We start from the raw sequence: 18877 nt of genomic DNA, 5'->3' as shown, positions 1-18877 counted from the left end.
CCATCTCAGAAGGCGAGAGCAGCCTTGGGAGAAACACACTATACGTACAGAGCGTGGGCCATCTCAGAAGGTGAGAAAGGCACCAGGATATGGGGTTGTCAGTTTTTATAGGGGTGGGTAATTTCATAGGCTAATGAGTGGGAGGAGTATTCCAGCTATTTCGGGAAGGGGTGGGAATTTCCACGAATTGGGCCACTGCCCACTTTTTGATCCTTTTGGTTGGCCTTGGAACTGTCATGGCGCCTGTGAGTGTGTCATTTAGTTGATGATGTGTTACAGTGAGTGTATACTGAGGCTCAAGGTCTAGTGGAAGTCGACTTGTCTGCCATCTTGGATCCATTTGGTTCTAATCAGTTTATGTCATGTCCTTGGGCTATGTCATTCTTTCAAAGGTTGTGCCCTGCCCCCTTCCCTCCTGTTTCAAAACTGTGTTAGCCTCCAGCCTGATTCCTTTTGAAACAGGAGCTATTCCTCCTGGAACTGGCTAGCCTTTGGCCTATTCCTTTTGGAACATGGGCTATTTCATTGGAACTGTGCCATTTCAGCCTTCAGCTCAATTCTCTTTGCAGTAGGGGCTGTTTTATTGGAACTGTGCTTGTTAAGCTTTTGGCCTGACTCCCTTGGAATTAGGCTATTTCATTTGAACTGTGCTGTGCAGCCTTTAGCCTGGCTTTTTTGGGACCAGACTCTTCCTTAGGACTGGCTTGTATTAGGCCTGCAGACTATTTGAATTGTTTGATCTGTTTAGACTGTTTGAAAATTATTCTTTAGAGAAAAACTTCTGAGAAACGAGATCCCAGTTATCTAAATATTTTGAGGGTGCCCTCCCCTACATGGACCCTGGCCAATTTTATGTTTAAAAACCACGACCCTCCCTCATGTGCATTTCTAACTAAATGGTTAGGACTTACCTAACCAAAGGCAATTTAGAACATTGTTGGCTATCATGGGGAACTTTTGAAACCCCCAAACCTACTTTTCTTAAAACCAAATTTGACACTATAGCTCTAAAATTTCCAAAACTGAACAGAATGCTTATTTTGATTGGTTTTTGAGGCTTCCAAGTGTTATCAGGAGCCTAAAATTACTTCTCTGCAAAATAAGATTTTAAGATTAACTGAGGCAAACAAACGGTTAAAGAAAGGTAAGATGGCTTCTGAAGCCTCATGCTCCTCTTCCCTTGCTGCTTTTCTCAGGCTCTGCCTCCAGCGCCATCTTCTTCCTCTCCCTTTGTTCTTTGTGCTCAGGCCCTAACTCTAGTGCCATCTTCCTCCTTCCATTCTATACCACCTACATCTCCTCTCTACCCTCAGTTATCCCATACTAATTCCCTTGTCAAACCTCCCCTTTTCTCTGAAACGCTCCCCGTTACCTTTTCCTTTCAACCTATCGGAACCTATCCCTTTAAAATTAAGCCTTCTGAGGATCTAGAGGCTAAACCCTTAATTTCTTATATGCCCTGGACTAAAGCTGAACTGCAAGCCACAGTCAAAGATTTTCTCAAAGTAATTGAAGATCCTCACAGATTTGCTGAGGAATTTAATATAGTCATTCAAACTCTTCAACCTGGTTTCTCTGACTTATATCAGCTAGTTCATATACTTGTTAATGAAGGCCAGGCCCAGCATTGCATGAAAACCGCTAATTGGAAAAACTTTGAAAGGTCTCTAGAATTATAACCAGAAGACCAGCCTGTTCACTTACTATGTGATCAGGCTTATGCAATCACTAGGCAACTTTACTGGGCAATTCCTAGACTTCTCCAAAGCCTGTTGACTGGAGCAAAATTCAGGCTTGCACACAAAAATCTGATGAAACTGTTCATAATTATTACAGTAGACTTCAAATTATTATTTTTTTAAATTTTATTTATTTATTTATTTATTTATGGCTGTGTTGGGTCTTCGTTTCTGTGTGAGGGCTTTCTCTAGTTGCGGCGAGCGGGGGCCACTCTTCATCGTGGTGCGCGGGCCTCTCACTATCGCGGCCTCTCTTGTTGTGGAGCACAGGCTCCAGACGCGCAGGCTCAGTAGTTGTGGCTCACGGGCCCAGTTGCTCCGCGGCATGTGGGATCTTCCCAGACCAGGGCTCGAACCCGTGTCTCCTCATTGGGAGGCAGATTCTCAACCACTGCGCCACCAGGGAAGCCCCAAATTATTTTTAAAGAGAATTCTGGTCTTCCTTCCTTCATTCCACCTGGATAGCTTTTAACTCTGTTTATTAATGGGCTCAACCAGGGCCTTTCCCTCCTAGTAAAAAGGACCAGAATTCAATGGAAAACTATGTCCACTCTAGATTTAGTTAATCTGGCTAACAAGCTCTCTCACAACCTAGATGAGTCCCCTAAAAGAAGACCGCTAAAATTCTTCAACTCCAGCAAATGAAGGCCCCTAAACAAAAACAAAGTCCTCCTAGTTTCTGGTATTATTACAAAGAACCAGGACATTGGAAAAGAGATTGCTATAAATTTAAGTACTTCAAGCGCCTTCAGCCCTTGAACCAGTCTTTTCAATGCCCTACCAATTCTCAATGACAGAGCCTTGAAGAACTGTCGGGGCTCTTCCCAGTCCTCCCTCTTAACTGGCTTGCAAGAACATGTCTCCGGATTGGGGATGAATCTCTTCCAGTCCTAACTGACACTGTAGCCACACTCTTGGTACTCCATCCCACTACTATAAAGAGTCCCTGCCTCAGAGTACTAAAACAGTTCAAATAGTGGGGGATCTCTAATGAACCTCAAAAGATTCCTGTCTCTGAGCCTATTCCCTTTTATTAAGGCCCTTTGAGAAATACACACTGCTTTCTCTTTAGTTCCACCACCCCATTCATTTATGATGCCGAGACTTCTTAGAAAAGTATCATGCCAGAATTTCTTTCTCCCAAAAGGAGGAAATAATTCTAGGATTTGACAATAGTCGTCAAAGCAGCCAACCAAGGGAATTAAATGACCCTTTGATGTCTTTTATTCATTCCATCTCTTACAGTACTATAGCTGATTTTGGAAACACTGATCAATTTGTCCCTATTGAATCACCTATCACCCTCGTCATGGCCAAAATCTCCAGCTGATCCTGGCAAAATTCACAGCACACCTCCCATCAAGATCCAAATAGATCCCTCAGAACCTCTCCCCAGAAATAATCAATATCCTATAAGTAAAGAAGCCTTTGGAGATACAAAGCCCATAGTAGAAAATTGCAAAGCTGAAGGCCTGTAATACTTCTGTTTTACTGCTGAGAAAACCTAAGGGCAAAGGGTGGAGGTTTGCCTTCACACCCTGCTGTTTCTAACCCTCACACTCTTACTAACACCCACTTCCACCAAAAGCAAATTCTTGGGACGGCATTGGCTTTTTAAAATTTATTTATTTATTTAGGCTGCGTTGGGTCTTTGTTGCTGTGCGCGGGCTTGCTCTAGTTGCAGTGAGCGGGTGCTACTCTTCACTGCGGTGCACGGGCATCTTATCGCGGTGGCTTCTCTTGTTGCGGAGCACGGGCTCTAGGCGCACGGACTTCAGTAGTTGTGGCACGTGGGCTCAGTAGTTGTGGCGCACGGGCTTAGTTGCTCCACAGCATGTGGGATCTTCCTGGACCAGGGATAGAACCCCTGTCCCCTGCATTAGCAGGCGGATTCTTAACCACTGTGCCACCAGGGAAGTCCCAGCAAATTCTTAACTGTAACTGACTTATGCAGTGCATTCTTTAGTATTCCAGTTGATAAAGTTAACCAATACCGCTTTGTGCTCACTTGGGGAAAAAAAAAATTCACCTGGACAGTAATGCCTCAGGGTTTTACTGAGTCTTTATTTCTCAGTAATCCTGAAGGCTGACCTGGATGATATAAAGTTCCCTAGGGTTTCTACTTTGTTGAAATATGTGGCTGATTTTCTTCTTTGCTCTCCTTCTCAAGCCTCCTCACAAGAAGACAGCATCCATTTGCTAAAGCTTTTAGTCTTAAAGGGACATAAGTTCACCAAGAAAAAATTGCCGTTTGCCCAAACCTGGGTTTGATTGACATTTAGGACGTCTGATATCAGAACAAGGGCTACACCTAAACTGAGATAAACTTCATGGTATCCTAAGTTTCTCAAAACCCCAAATTAAGTGCCAACTGCAAGGTTTTCTTGGGCTACTTTGTTATTGCTGAAATAGGCCAAATCTTATGGCTGTAAGATTGGCCAATCTATTGGCCAAACCTTAATCGCTTATGGCCAAATCTCTGTTTTACTAAGAACAGCAACCCAGTTTTATGGGAAGAACTGGATGACATAGCCTTTAAGACCTTAAAGCAAAGTTTGATGAACCCACCTATCCTTTGGCATCCCAATGATCAGATTCCCTTTTTCCTCTTTGTAATGATAATGAAGGGAACGCCCTTGGGGTACTCACTCAAAAACACAGGGACTACCATTGACCTATAGGGTATTATGGCCAGCAACTGACCCTGTGGCACGGGGATAACCCCCTTGCCTTAGAGCCATTACTGCCACTGCCCTTTTGGTTAAGGCCACTGAGAAACTCATTATGGGATCCCTTTATTTTTGTACCTCATGCAGTAGAAGCCCTCCTGAATTCTCATCGCACGCAACAGTTCTTAGCCAGCTCACTCCTATGAAGTCCTTTTGTTAACTGCTCTTCACATAACTCTTTACATTGTTGTCCCCTTAACCCTGATACTCTTCTCTGTGTGATGAAGTCCCTCATGACTACTTAACACTGACTGATGACCTCTTGACTCCTTGTGATGATCTGCAAGAAATTCTTTTGGGTAATTTCTCATGGTTCACTGATGGTTCTGATTTAAACATTGTGCTGGGTATGCTATTGCAACTTCTTTCAATATTGTAGAGACAGCATCTTTACCTGTGGTTACTGTGGCTTAACAAGCTAAATTATACACTCTTACACAGGCTTGTACTTTAGCCAAGGGCAAAATTACCAATATTTATATCTATAGTAGGTAAGCTTCTGGAATATTTTATGGTTTTGGAATGTTGTGGAAGCAATGTGGCTTCCTTACTTCCAGTGGAAATAAAATTTAAAATGGCCCCTATGTTCAGGAATTATTGGATGCAATACTTTTACCTTCCACTTTAACCGTTATTAATATTCTGAGGCATTCTAAACTTGACTCTCTGGAAGCTAAGGGAAATCACCTTGCTGACATTTCTACAAGTTCTGCTGCCTATAAAGGAACCAACAGCAGCCAAACTTCTGCCGTGGTCCAAAGGCATATTTCCCCAAAAGATAACTTAGAAAAACTGGCTAGAGAAGCCCAACAATTGGCCTCAGAAAGGGAAAAATAAGATTGGAAATTCAACAATTGTTTGTTAAAAGAGATAAAGCTCTGGTCTTCTGCCCATTTTAAAACTGGGTTGTTTGGGGTTTTTCTGATGTTGAGTTGTATGAGCTGTTTATATATTTTGGATATTAACCCCTCATTGGTCGTATCATTTGCAAATATTTTCTCCCATTCAGTAGGTTTTCTTTTCATCTTGTTGATGATTTTCTTTGCTGTGCAAAAGCTTTTAAGGTTAATTAGGTCCCATTTGTTTATTTTTGCTTTTATTTCCTTTGCTTTAGGAGACAGATCCAAAAATATTGCCATGATTTATGGCAAAGAGTGTTCTGCCTATGTTTTCCTCTAGGAATTTTATGGTTTCCAGTCTTGCATTTAGGTCTTTGATCCATTTTGATTTTATTTTTGTATATGGCATCAGAGAATGTTCTAATTTCATTCTTTTACATGTAGCTGTTCAGTTTTCCCAGCACCACTTATTGAAGAGACTGTCTTTTCACCACTGTGTATTCTTGCCGCCCTTCGTCATAGATTAATTTACCATAAGTGTGTGGGTTTATTTCTGGGCTCTCTATTCTGTTCCATTGATCTTTGTCCGTTTTTGTGCCAGTACCATACTATTCTGATGTGTAGCTTTGTAGTATAGTATGAAGTCAAGGAGTGTGATTGCTCCAACTCTGTTCTTCTTTATCAAGATTATTTTGGCTATTTGGGGTCTTTTGTGTTTCTATACAAAGTTTAAAATTATTTGTTCCAGTTCTGTGAAAAATGCCATTGGTGTTTTGATAGGGATTGCATTGAATCTGTAGATCATCTTGGGTAGTATGGTCATTTTAACAACATTAATTCTTCCAACCCCTGAACACAGTACATCTTCCCATCTGTTTATATCATCTTCAATTTCTTTCATCAGTGTCTTATAGTTTTCTGAGTACAGGTCTTTTACCTCCTTAGGTAGGTTTATTCCTAGGTATTTTATTCTTTTTGATGTAATTGTAAATGAGATTGTTTCCTTAATTTTCACTCTGATAGTTCATTGTTAGTGTATAGAAATGCAACAGATTTCTGTATATTAATTTTTTATCCTGTAACCTTACCAAATTCATTGATTAGCTCTAGTAGTTTTTTGGTGGCATCTTTAGGATTATCTATGTATAGTATCATGTCATCTGCAAACAGTTGACAGTTTTGCTTCTTCCTTTCCAATTTGGATTCCTTTTATTTCTTTTTCTTGTCTGATAGCTAGGACTTCCAATACTATGTTGAAAAAAAGTGATGAGAGTGGGCATCCTTGTCTTTTTTCCTAATCCTAGAGGAAATGCTTTCAGCTTTTCACTGTTGATTATGATGTTAGTTGTGTGTTTATTGTATGGCATTTATTATGTTGAGGTATGTTCCGTCTATGCGCACTTTCTGGAGAGTTTTTATCATAAATGAATATTGAATTTTGTCAACATATTTCCAAAGAAGACATACAGATGGCCAACAGCTACATGAAAAGATGCTCAACATGGTTAATCATCAGAGAAATGCAAATTAAAACCACAATGAGATACCACCTCACAGATGTCAGAATGACTGTCATCAAAAAGAGCACAAATAACAAATATTGGTGAGGATGTGGAGAAAAGGGAACCCTTGTACACTGTTGGTGGGAATGTAAATTGGTATAGCCACTATGGAAATCAGTATGGAGGTTTCTTAAAAAACTAGAAGTAGAACTACCATATGACCCAGGAATTCCACTCCTGGGTATTTATCACATACACACACACTCTCTCTCTTGCACACACACACACACACACACACACACACACACACACAAAGAAAACACTAATTTGAAAAGATGCATGCACCCCAATGTTCAGCAGCATTATTTACAATTGTCAAGATATGGAAGCAATGTTAAGTGTCCATCAACAGATGCATGGATAAAGATGTGGTATACACAAACACACACACACACATCTCTCTCTCTCTCTCTCTCTATGTACACACACACACACACACAAAATGGAATACTACTCAGACATAAAAAAGAATGAAATTTTGCCATTTGCAACAACATGGATGGACTTGGAGGGTATTGTGCTAAGTGAAATAAGTCAGAGAAAGACAAATACTGTATGATATCACTTATATGTGGAATCTAAAAAATAAAACTAACTATTGAATATAACAGAAAAGAAACAGACTCACAGAGAGAATAAACTAGTCATTACCAGTGGGGAGAAGGAAAGGAGGAACGGCAAGATAGGGGTGGGAGATTAGGAGGTACATACTACTATGTATAAAATAAATAAGCTACAAGTCTATATTGTACGACACAGGGAATATAGCCAATATTTTATAATAACTATAAATGGAACATAACTTTTTAAAATTGTGAATCACTATGTTGTACACTTGAAATTTATACAATATTGTACATCAACTATATCTCAATTAAAAAATTTTTTTGAATGCCTCTTTAAAAAAAAAGCAAGCAGAAAAAATGGGTGGCAATTAAAAGGGGATATGGAGTTAAAACAAAAGAGAGAGAGAAAGCTCTGGTTTGGACAAAATAACAACCCAGTCCTATCAGAGACTCTGTCATTCCCACTCCTAACCATTGTACATGCATTAAACCATTGGTCTTCTGACAAAATGGTAGCATTCATAAATCAATATTGGTTGGGAACCATTAACAAGGCTGCAAAAACTGCCTACCTCACTTATCCCATTTGTCTGAAGTACAACCCAGGGAAGCATGTTTGTACTGCTCCCGAAATTTCAAACTGTCTAATGGAACATTCAAGATCTGGCAGATGGATTTCATACAACTGTGTCTGTCTCATGGATATAAATATATTTTAGTCATGTCTATATGTTTTCACACTGGACTGAAGCCTTCCTTTGCAGACAGGCTACTACCTCTTCTGTGGCTAAAATCCTTTTGGAAAAGATTATCCCTGCCTGGGGAACTCCTCTTGAATTTCCTGATCTAGGAACCCATTTTACTGGTCAGGTACTTTGTCAAATCTGTACTGTTTGGCTGGTTTTACAACACTTTCACTGTGCTTGCCACCCTCAATCCTCTGGTTTAGTTGAATACACTAACGGCATTATTAAAACTCAACTGGCAAAATTTGTAGATGCCCTCCAAACACCACAGCCAAAAGCATTGCCATTGGTCCTTTTAAATCTTAGACTCACCCCTTTTGGAACTTATAAACTCTTACCCTTTGAGACAGTCACAGGATGCCCCACGGTCTCTTGGCTCCTGCCTCTTTTAACCCTCCAACAGGTAAAAGGAGAGATACTTTAATAATGCAAAGGCCTAATTGCTTCTATTAAAAATAACCATGTTTTGGTAGAGCAGTCTTATCATGGTGTGCTCTCAGGAGATGAAGATGTTAAGCATCACACTTTGCAACCTGGAGATTTTGTCTATTGGAAAAGATACCTTCAGAAGGACTCTTCAGTCTCACTGGAAAGACCCCTACCATGCACTGCTAACCAACCCTTGTGCTGTCAAACTCCAGGGAACAGATTCTTGGATTCATGTGACACACCTAAAGAAAATGCTGAACGCTGACTGGACCTGCACATCATCTGGTGACCTGAAAGTAAAGATTTTCCGGAATTAAAGCAGGTGGCATCTGATGATACAGCTTTTCCAAGCTATCCAGACCAGGCCTGTTGGAATCTTGTCTGCCAAACCATTGATGATGACATAATGTTTCAGATGATCTCCAATGTCTATGATCTTGATCCCATATAAACTTTAGATAAAAAGTACCTGAGAATTCTCCCTCCTATCCCTCATTGTTACTCACATGTAACCTCAAGAGGTTTCCAGTCTATGCACTTTTCCTCTGACATGGGACACTATACCCAGAAAAGGTCCTTCCTGGCATCGAGGGACAAAAAACTGCTAAAAACTGGAAAACGTAACTCTCAATGAGCAATGCTTTCAGAGAGAGAGAGAGAGAGAGAGAGATCTCGATCAAAAGGAGGAGGCAAGTAAAAATTAATAAACTGAAACTTCAGTTAAAATAGTGTTGGGAGTCCAGAAGGGGGAGCGCTCAAACCCTAGGGTGATAGTGGAGACCAACAGGAAGAAGAAAGACTTCCTCTTCTTGCCTGGCAAGAGCTCAACAAATGAGAGACTGTCACGACTCAGCTAATGAAAAGCCACTATACTTTGAACTCTCAATTCCTGCAATAGACTCTTTGTGTACTATAGACCTTCCAACTTCCTTTCCCCCTCTCTAAAACAGTTTTCCTCTCCTTTTTGCTGAGGGGTGGGGGTAGGGTACTCAAATGTAGCTCACCGTGATTGCTCATGCAATTCTTTGTTGACCCTGAATAAACTCATTTTTGCTGGAGAAATAACTGGCAGTCTATTTGTTTTAGGTCAGTAAATGTTAGAGTGAGGATACAGTCCAAAACTGGGTCACATAGACCTGTGTGAAAAGAGGTTGCTGGTGAAAAAAGAGAGATGACCCTGGATCAACAGCAATGTGCTGTGCTGTACATGTCTTTCCATGCTTGTTTCCGGGGATATGCTGGATGCCTTTAAAGAGCAGAAGATGAGTGAAGGATTGAAACCCCAGGAGGACAAAATTCCAAAAAGTGACTGGCAGAGTCAAATAATACAGAAAAGTTAAAAAACAAAACAAACCAGGACAGAAAGATGTTCAACCAGATAGGTTGCTTTTGTTGCAAGTAATAGAAAATTGAATATAAACTGGCTGAAAAACAAAAATTAAAACAAAAAAGATTTGTCCACACAACTTCTTCAAGAAAGCCTTCTTCATCAGGATTCTGGATCTTTCTCTGAAATTCTCTAGACTTTGCCATCCTCCCTGTGTTTGGTTTATCCTCAGCTTGACTTTTCTCATGACTGCTAGAGACCACTGGGTCACTTTCTGGGAAAGAGAGCATTTAGCTTCCGTAACCACTGACTGAAAGTTCTGACCTTTGCCTTGACTGGATCACTTCTAGACCAGTAGCTAGGGGGAATGCTTTGCACTGTAGAAAGAGGGATGGGATAATTGGTTTTTAAAAAAATCCCTTTCAAATCCGATGACTAAATAGTGGGAGAAGAATGGTTCACCATTTGAGAAACTACAACTCCAGGCTTCATTGTCCTCCTGCCTAGTGACCTCAGCTAAAAGAATACAGGTTTCCCTTGCTATCCGACAGTAGAGTGTTCCTATGAAACGTTTCATGAGCTGAAGTGGTGTAAAGCAAAGGAGCAATTATTTTAGGACACCTCTTGCTAGTGAATGCACAAAATAAATCTCCATAAGGCACAGATGCTCACATACACAGTTCAAAGCTTTGGCGGCTAGATGAGATACTGAGTGTAGTTCCTAGGGAAGGAGCTTGGCAGTGCCACTGTCACTGCTCAGAGTGCCCAATGCCTTTGTAACAGCTCGCTGCAAAACAAACCCTGAATGCTATTTTCGCTTTTTGCCTTTTTTCGTAAAAGCAGAAGTCCTCTTTGGATTTCTTTTGGTTAGTAAAAACAGATACTAATATAGGTCTTTAGTAAAAGTGAAGTGGCATAAAGCAAACCTTCCAAAAGCAGGGCATACCTGTACACCTCCTTCCAGTGGAAGTTCTAGGTAGGTTTCTGGATTGGTTCATTTGCCTTTTCTGAACCAATCTCAGAGAATAAGGGGGTGAAATATTCTGATTGGAGGGCCAGGGTTGTGTGTTTGCAGCTGTAGAAAGATGGGAAAGGTCAGCACTACCCAAACCATATGGAATGAATTCCCCATATCTACCATAGTTTGCTCCAGTCAGTTTGCCTGATTAATGGAGTGATACCATTGTTATAAAATGTTCTCCATTTTCTGCTTTAGAGAATATTCCTATATTCATTTTCATCCTTGTAGAACTTTTAAAAATATATTTTTATAATCTGTAGACCTGGATTTTTAAAAACTCATCTTCCTTTCATTCTTATGTAAAGGATCAGTGACTTCTTTATTGGTAATCTGTAAATTCCTGCAAAGCAGTAGTTTTTTGTTTGTTTGTTTATTTGTTTGTTTTAAATTTTAAAGGGGTTTCTCTTCAAGACTTCTTATTGTCAGTCTAATCATGGATTTTCAGTAGTGTACTAGAGCTAGCTCCTTCTGGCTCTCTAGAGTCAATAGCTGAATATTCAGGAATTTGTGAGCTGGTTGTTAAAACATTAGTACCTTGAGAGGTCCAAGGGGAAGTATTTACACCATGGAAATTGACAATGATACAACTTAGCATCTCCCTCTGCCCACCCAGCCCCCCCTCCCCCCATCCCTTCCATCCCCCCTGCCCCTACCCTCCACAAGACAGTTAGCCAGTTGCGGCTAGTATGCTACTAGTCTTATATCAAAACATATTATTATAAAAGGTTTTTCTTGTGTTACAGTTCATCCTCTAGGGGGTAAACTTTAATTCCAGTTAGCAAATTCGGTCTGCATTATTACCCAGAAGCTCTAAAATTTGCGTTTGAGGATTTAAAATAATAAAATTATTAAGAGATTAAGTATCTTTCTTACATAATATTGAGTCCATTACATTTTTTCCCCCATTTCAAAACCTGAAAGTCTTAAAAAGACAAGCCACAGATTGGGGGAACATATTTGCAAATAATACATCTGGTAAAGTATTTGCATCTGGACTATATAAAGAACACATAACTACTCAGTAATCAGAAGACAAATCACCCAATTTAAAAATGGGGAAAAGATATGACTAGACATTTCACAAAGAAGATATATAAATGTCTAATAAGCTCATGAAGAGATGCTCAACATTATTAGTCATTAGGAAGATGCAACATAAGACCACAATGGGATATTACTACTTACCCACTAAAATAGCTATAATAAAAAAGGTTAACAATATCAAGTTTTTGTGAGGATGTGTAAAAATTGGAATTCTTATGTATTGCTGGTAGGAATGCAAAAATAGTGCAGCTACTTTGGAAACAGTTTGGTGGTTCTTCAAAAAGTTAAACATAGAATTACCATATGACCCAGCTGTTAGAGAACTGGAAATGTGTTCACACAAAAATTTGCGCATGACTGCTCATGGCAGCGTTATTTATATGAGCCAAAAAAGTGGAAACAACCCAGAAGTCCATCAAGTGATGAATGGATAAACAAAATGTGTTATATCTACCTGTACATTCAGTAATAAATGGGAATAGTTACGGATACATGCCACAGTACGGGTGAACCTTAAAACACTATGTTAAGTGAAAGAAGCCAAACACAGAAGACTACATATTGCATCCTTTTATTTATAAGAAATCTTAAGAAATGATAAATCTACAGAGACAAAAATTAAATCAGTTATTGCCTGGGCCTGAGAGTAGGAATGGGAGTGACTGCAAATAGGTACCAGGGAATTTTGGGGGGTGATGGAAATGTTTTATTTATTTATTTATTTATGGCTGTGTTGGGTCTTTGTTTCTGTGCGAGGGCTTTCTCTCGTTGTGGCAAGCGGGGGCCACTCTTCATCGTGGTGCGCGGGCCTCTCACTATCGCGGCCTCTCTTGTTGTGGAGCACAGGCTCCAGATGCGCAAGCTCAGTAATTGTGGCTCATGGGCCCAGTTGCTCCGCAGCATGTGGGATCTTCCCAGACCAGGGCTCGAACCCGTGTCCCCTGCATTGGCAGGCAGATTCTCAACCACGGCGCCACCAGGGAAGCCCAGAAATGTTTTTAAATTAGATTTTGATGGTGGTTGTACAGGTCTATAAATTTACTAATAATCATTGTATACTTACAAAGGGCAAATTTTAGAATATGTTAATTATGACTCAAGGTGTTTTAAAAAGCCTGAAAATCACAAGTTCACTTATATATTTCTCATTAATAAATGAAAGTAATAAATAAGTATTCAAAGTATTTAACCTTTCAGTCTTCATATTCTTTCAATCTTTAATGAGGAAAGTGGGTCTAGAAACATTCAATAAGTGTACTTGTCTAAAGAATAAAATATTTACCACTTTGCAGTTTCAGAAACTGGCTTCCTGAATGAAAATATTTTTGAGTTACATTATAATCCAATGACTACTTATGCAGAAATCAAAATAAGAAAACTGAGAGATACTGCCTATGTCATGTTTGCCAAAGCAGAAAAAATGTTAACGATATGAAGACATGATTAAATAAAACACTCACACACACACACACACAGAGGAAGGGATTTATTTTCAAGGATAACTTGGGCTTTCTTTACCTAATCTTATTCTGTGGGCTCCTGAAGGAGGCAGTGAACGAAGATTTACCACCCAATGGCAAAAAGACAGTCAAAACCTGACATAAACCACCCAGGAGAGATTACTATTTATCTTTTTTATAGTATTTTCAAGTATGGCACATTATGATTTTCTTTTGGCATTCTTCTTGTTATTTTATTGTTCTGATAATCAGAAACTCATCCTTTGCGCCATTTGAATTAAAAACCTTCTGCACCTTACCTTGGGACAAAAATAGGGAAAAGCTTTGGCTCTGTTCTGAAAATGTGCTGTGGCTGAACAGACAGCGGTAATTTCTAAGTTTCTACTGACTCCTGGGCTGTGTAATGGGAGGCCCTGAGATGAGTTTGAAATAGAGAGTTGGAGTGACTTCAGTTTTTCCACATAAGAAAATATGACTTTTTTTTTTCCTATGTGGGTTGGTGCCAGGAAGAGAAGAGCTAAAAGCAGGAGGCAGTTGTAGAAATGATCACAGGGCTTTTTAGGAACAAGAATTTAAAACTTTATTTTTCAGATGTTTATATTTTTCCAGAGTAAATTCCCTCTATATTCCCCAGAACTTGACAAAGTCAGCTCTTCTCAAAAGCGTGTGTGAAAGTATGTACATAAATGTTTGTTTTGGGTGGTTGAAGGGATGAGACAGAGAAAGCAAAAACAGAAGCTGAGTTCCTTGTGTGAACCCATTTGGGCTGAAGAGTTAGCAAATGCAAAGTGGTAATTCAGTAGATGCAGAACCAGAAATGATCATAGGACCTTAAGCTTCCTGAAAATTCTTAGAGATTTGGGAGAGAGTAAAAGTCCTTGTTAGTGGGTTAAAAAGAAAGCATCAAAACATTTTGTTTGTATTAACACGTACTATTTCTTTTGTTTTCAGAGGACAATGAAGAGATGTATGGTGAGACATATATGTTGTGAAATACTTGGATGTACCTCCTCCTTTTGCTGTATGAATACTATAAACCTGACACAAGAAAAATTTTTAGAGAAGCGAATTGGCATCTGTGTAGGTGTTTAAAACCGCCCTATAGTAATATTGAAACCGTGCACCTCAGATTGGGACTTGAACCCATGTGCTGGGACTCGAACCTGGCCAAAACCCATAGTCTTCCAACTGAGATCACACACCTGGTTTCAGGATTTAATGAAGCTCAGTTTCTTGATGTCACATCGCAGAAAGAATTCAGTGAGAGATAAAGTGATAGGTAAGAAGTGGATTTATTTAGAGAGAAACACACTGCACCAACAGAGTGTGGGCCATCTCAGAAGGTGAGAAAGGCACCAGGATATGGGGTTGTCAGTTTTTATAGGGGTGGGTAATTTCATAGGTTAATGAGTGGGAGGAGTATTCCAGCTATTTCGGGAAGGGGTGGGAATTTCCACGAATTGGGCCACTGCCCACTTTTTGATCCTTATGGTTGGCCTTGGAACTGTTATGGCGCCTGTGAGTGTGTCATTTAGTTGATGATGTGTTACAGTGAGTGTATACTGAGGCTCAAGGTCTAGTGGAAGTCAACTTGTCTGCCATCTTGGATCCATTTGGCTCTAATCAGTTTATGTCATGTCCTCGGGCTATGTCATTCTTTCAAAGGTTGTGCCCTGCCTCCTTCCCTCCTGTTTCAGTATTACCTTTAACCTTGCAACAATATTAGGTGAATGAAGCCAGACATAGTTGATGCTTTTAGGATACCTGCAGTATAATTTATGTTATATTCACTTCTGTGTATCCCCAGGTCTGCTCTCCAATGCTACTCTACTCACTCTCACTCTGCTAACTGATTTCCCTGGTAAGAAATTCTAGATTTCTCAGGACTTCCGTGGTGGTGCAGTGGTTAAGAATCTACCTGCCAACGCAGGGGACATGGGTTCGAGCCCTGGTACGGGAAGATCCCACATGCCTCGGAGCAACTAAGCCTGTGCACCACAACTACTGAGCCTGCGCTCTAGAGCCCATGAGCCACAACTACTGAAGCCCGGGTGCCTAGAGCCTGTGCTCCACAACAAGAGAAGCCACCGCAATGAGAAGCCCACACACCCCAATGAAGAGTAGCCCCCGTTCACTGCAACTACAGAAAGCCCACGCACAGCAATGAAGACCCAATGCAGCCAAAAACAAATAAGTAAATAAATTTAAAAGAAGAAAAAAAAAAGAAATTCTAGATTTCTCAATAATGTGCTCATACTGCTATTTCTCAATTTGTCATTTAGGACTTAAGTTTTCTCAGTGTTTGGTTTGGGCTAGGGATTCAGAGCAGGGAATTAGGTGATTACCAAATTGTTAGGGGGGTGGGCAGGCAACAACTGAGTGGAGGCAAAGACTACACAGGACTGTTGGGTTCAATTGTGTACCTTGCAGAGTGCATGGCACACCCATTAAGTCCTGAATAGACATTGGAATGTGAAGTCTGCCCACTTCAAACATTCTTATCTGTCTAACCTTGTTTACCAGTAACCACAGCTACAAGGAAATGGTCTTTGCCTCACTTCTGCCTTCCAAATCTCAAGCAAGTGCATCTTATGACAGAGCTTAAATTATATGCAGAACTGTAGCTTCACGACCAATTGGGAAGTGTGGTCATTTTTATCTTCCTAGCCTCTGTGATTAAGGGGGTACATTGAAAGGGTGAGAATGTATGTTGAAGATCAAACGATCATACCTAGCACACTCCCAAGTCCCACCACTCTCCTTCCCTTCTACTACATTCCTCGATGTAGTAACACAATAAATTTAGGTTAAATCAACTCAGTGTTTACATTATTATGACTGTGCAAATGTAAGCCACATTGTATATGACATCACTACTCTTTCTCATATAATACTTTTCCCTGCAGTTAATAATTCTCTCATCTTTTCATTTGCCAGATTTCCTTGCTAATTTTTCCAAATATTACATCACTGTCACAAGCCCGGCAACAACGTTTTGAATATATTTAAATGCAGCATGAACTGGGGAGGAGGGGTAAATGTGAGGGAATTGGCTTGCATGTCCAGCTGCTGTTGAAAATAGGGTGGAAAAAAGTAGTGTAGAGAGTAGGATAGAAAAAAGTCTCTGCTTCTGGCATTCAGATTTTCTCTTAATCCTCTCCTCTGTTTTCAGCCTTTCACCTGCCACACTGTTCTCTGGTTTCATGAGAGTCCAGTGCTTCTCTGAGTCCATTTCTAGTCCTTGATGGGTGAGATGGGAAGGGAATCTAGACTGCCAACTGCTTAATGTACAAACATACAGACCTTCAGCTGGCTCTGGCTTCAGCTTGACACCCCCCTCCCCCCACTGCCAATCCCCCACCCCCACCCTTTTCCATGCAAATTCGGCTATCTTAACCCTGAGCCTCTAGCCTACAAACTGACTGGTTTACTGGTATACCTCTCTGCAGACACTTAGGTCACACTGCTAAGTTACTTATCCCTGCTCCATCTTCTTTTCCACTAAATTTGTTAAAATATTTTCTGTCTGCTGTTGTCCATTCTTTTTTTTTTTTTTCCTCATAGTTTATCTCCTTTTAATTCTTCTTCTTTTTTTTTTTGTGGGGTTTATGAAAAGAGAATAAATTTTTTAAAAAAACATGGTCAATTAACTCTGCTTAACTGGAAGTCTTTGCCCCACGCCCCTCCCCACCCCCAAACCAACCCGTATTTTCTAAGTAAGGCTTATCTGACTTTCCTTAGATAGTTATGAAATCTTAGAAATGTTTTAACACATTTTTAGATGTAAAGAAATTAAGGCTCAGAAACATTAAATAATGCATTTAAGATCAAATAGCTAGAAAGAGGCAGAGCTAGGACCAAAAATTGGGCCTCATGATTTTCTAGGGTAGTACCAGCACCAGGAAGCCTGACTGGAACTGTAGATGTACTATAAATACTGATTAAATGAATAAATGATTTTAATAGATTCTCATCCAAACTTTTAGTGAACTGTCCTATCAGACATGCTGGTAATATTCTGTGTCTTGATCTGGGCTCGCATTTTATAGTGCGCTCATTTATCAAAAGTCTTCTTTCAGATGAATCTTATCTCATGAAAGGGCAGAACCTAGAAGATAGAGAAGGGTCAGGACTTGCATATGGGGATGAGGAAAATATTGAGTGGATGATGATCCTTCAGGATATGTTGTGGGAAAGTCTGGCCTGCAATCAGATAGAAGGCATCCAGAGGCATTGATGCAGAAAACAGTCCAGCCCAGTGGTGTGCATTGTATCAGGGAGACTGAAGATGTAACAAGTATAGTCAATCAGATGGAGTGTGGGAAAGGGATATAAAAAGCTAGAACTAAAGCAAATAAAAAACAGTTGTAGATTATTTGTAGATATGAGGGACTACAACCTGAAAGGGAAGATAGGAACCAAGATCTAAAACATTTGGCAGGTTTTCAAGAATAAATTATGATTCATTACTTAAATCTTCTCCAGTTTTCTCATATTCTTATAAAACCATGATGATGAACCTAGCTTGAGTGCTCTAAAGGTGTGACTAATGTTTTAGTTAGTACACTACAGTTTATAAAAGAAATGAGATAAGAGTACAAAAACAAACGTGATGCATTATGTAAAGAGACTTAAGAAAAAGTACAGTGCCTATTTTCGTATATTGTAATTTTAAACAATTTTAATTTAAAAAATATAAATTACTCATGACTCTACCACTTTTTTGCATATATAAAAATATTTTTATGACGTAAAGTTACTGAGAATGTCCAATTGGACTGCAAACATTAGCTTCCATTATTGTTTAAATATTTTATGGATGTATGATAAACATACAGAAAAGTGATCATATTGTAATTGTAAAACTCGATGAATTTTCACAAACTGAACACTTCCGTGTCATGAAACCCAGATCAAGGCACAGAATATTACTGGTATTGCAGAAGCTCTCCTTGTGTTCCAAAGTCACTAACCAAACCCTCACCATCCTCCCACAGGTGACTATTGTCCTTCTAAACATCATATATTAATTTTATCAGCTTTTATATTTTTCTTAAGAGAATCATACATTATATGCTGTTTTTGTATTTGGCTTCTTTCACTCATTGTTCTTGAGATTCATCTGTATCATTAGATATAGTAGTAGATCATTCATTCTCATTTTTGTATAGTATTCCATGTTGAGAATATATTACATTGTCATTGAAAATTACCATGAATTTTGTGGCTCAAAACAGCACCTATTTTAAGTTTCACAGCTCTGTGAGTCAGAAGCCTAGGTACAGTGTGGCTCTTCTGGGTCCTCTGTTTAGAGTGTAACAAGGCTGAAATCAAGGTGTTGGCAGGGCTGGCCTCTTATCTGGAAGCTCTGGAGGTGAATCTGCTTCTTAGGTCATTCAGGTTGTTGGTGGAATT

At 39.7% G+C, this 18877-nt stretch overlaps 1 protein-coding gene across 1 annotated transcript in view; it reads left to right on the top strand.

Annotated features, from left to right (window-relative positions):
• The window catches only part of LOC309661338 (uncharacterized protein), a gene marked incomplete at its 5' end in the record, with an annotated part of 709907 nt that overhangs the window by 132159 nt on the left and 558871 nt on the right, over positions 1 to 18877 (top strand). The window contains 2 exons of the mRNA XM_082463079.1: positions 14414 to 14434; positions 15270 to 15323. The remainder of the gene's footprint in view (positions 1 to 14413; positions 14435 to 15269; positions 15324 to 18877) is intronic.

Source organism: Balaenoptera physalus, assembly GCF_965194825.1.
Source record: "Balaenoptera physalus genome assembly, chromosome: 5".
Lineage (NCBI taxonomy): Eukaryota > Metazoa > Chordata > Mammalia > Artiodactyla > Balaenopteridae > Balaenoptera > Balaenoptera physalus.
Note: the sequence above shows the minus strand (reverse complement) of the source record. Positions and strands in the feature narration are given on the sequence as shown.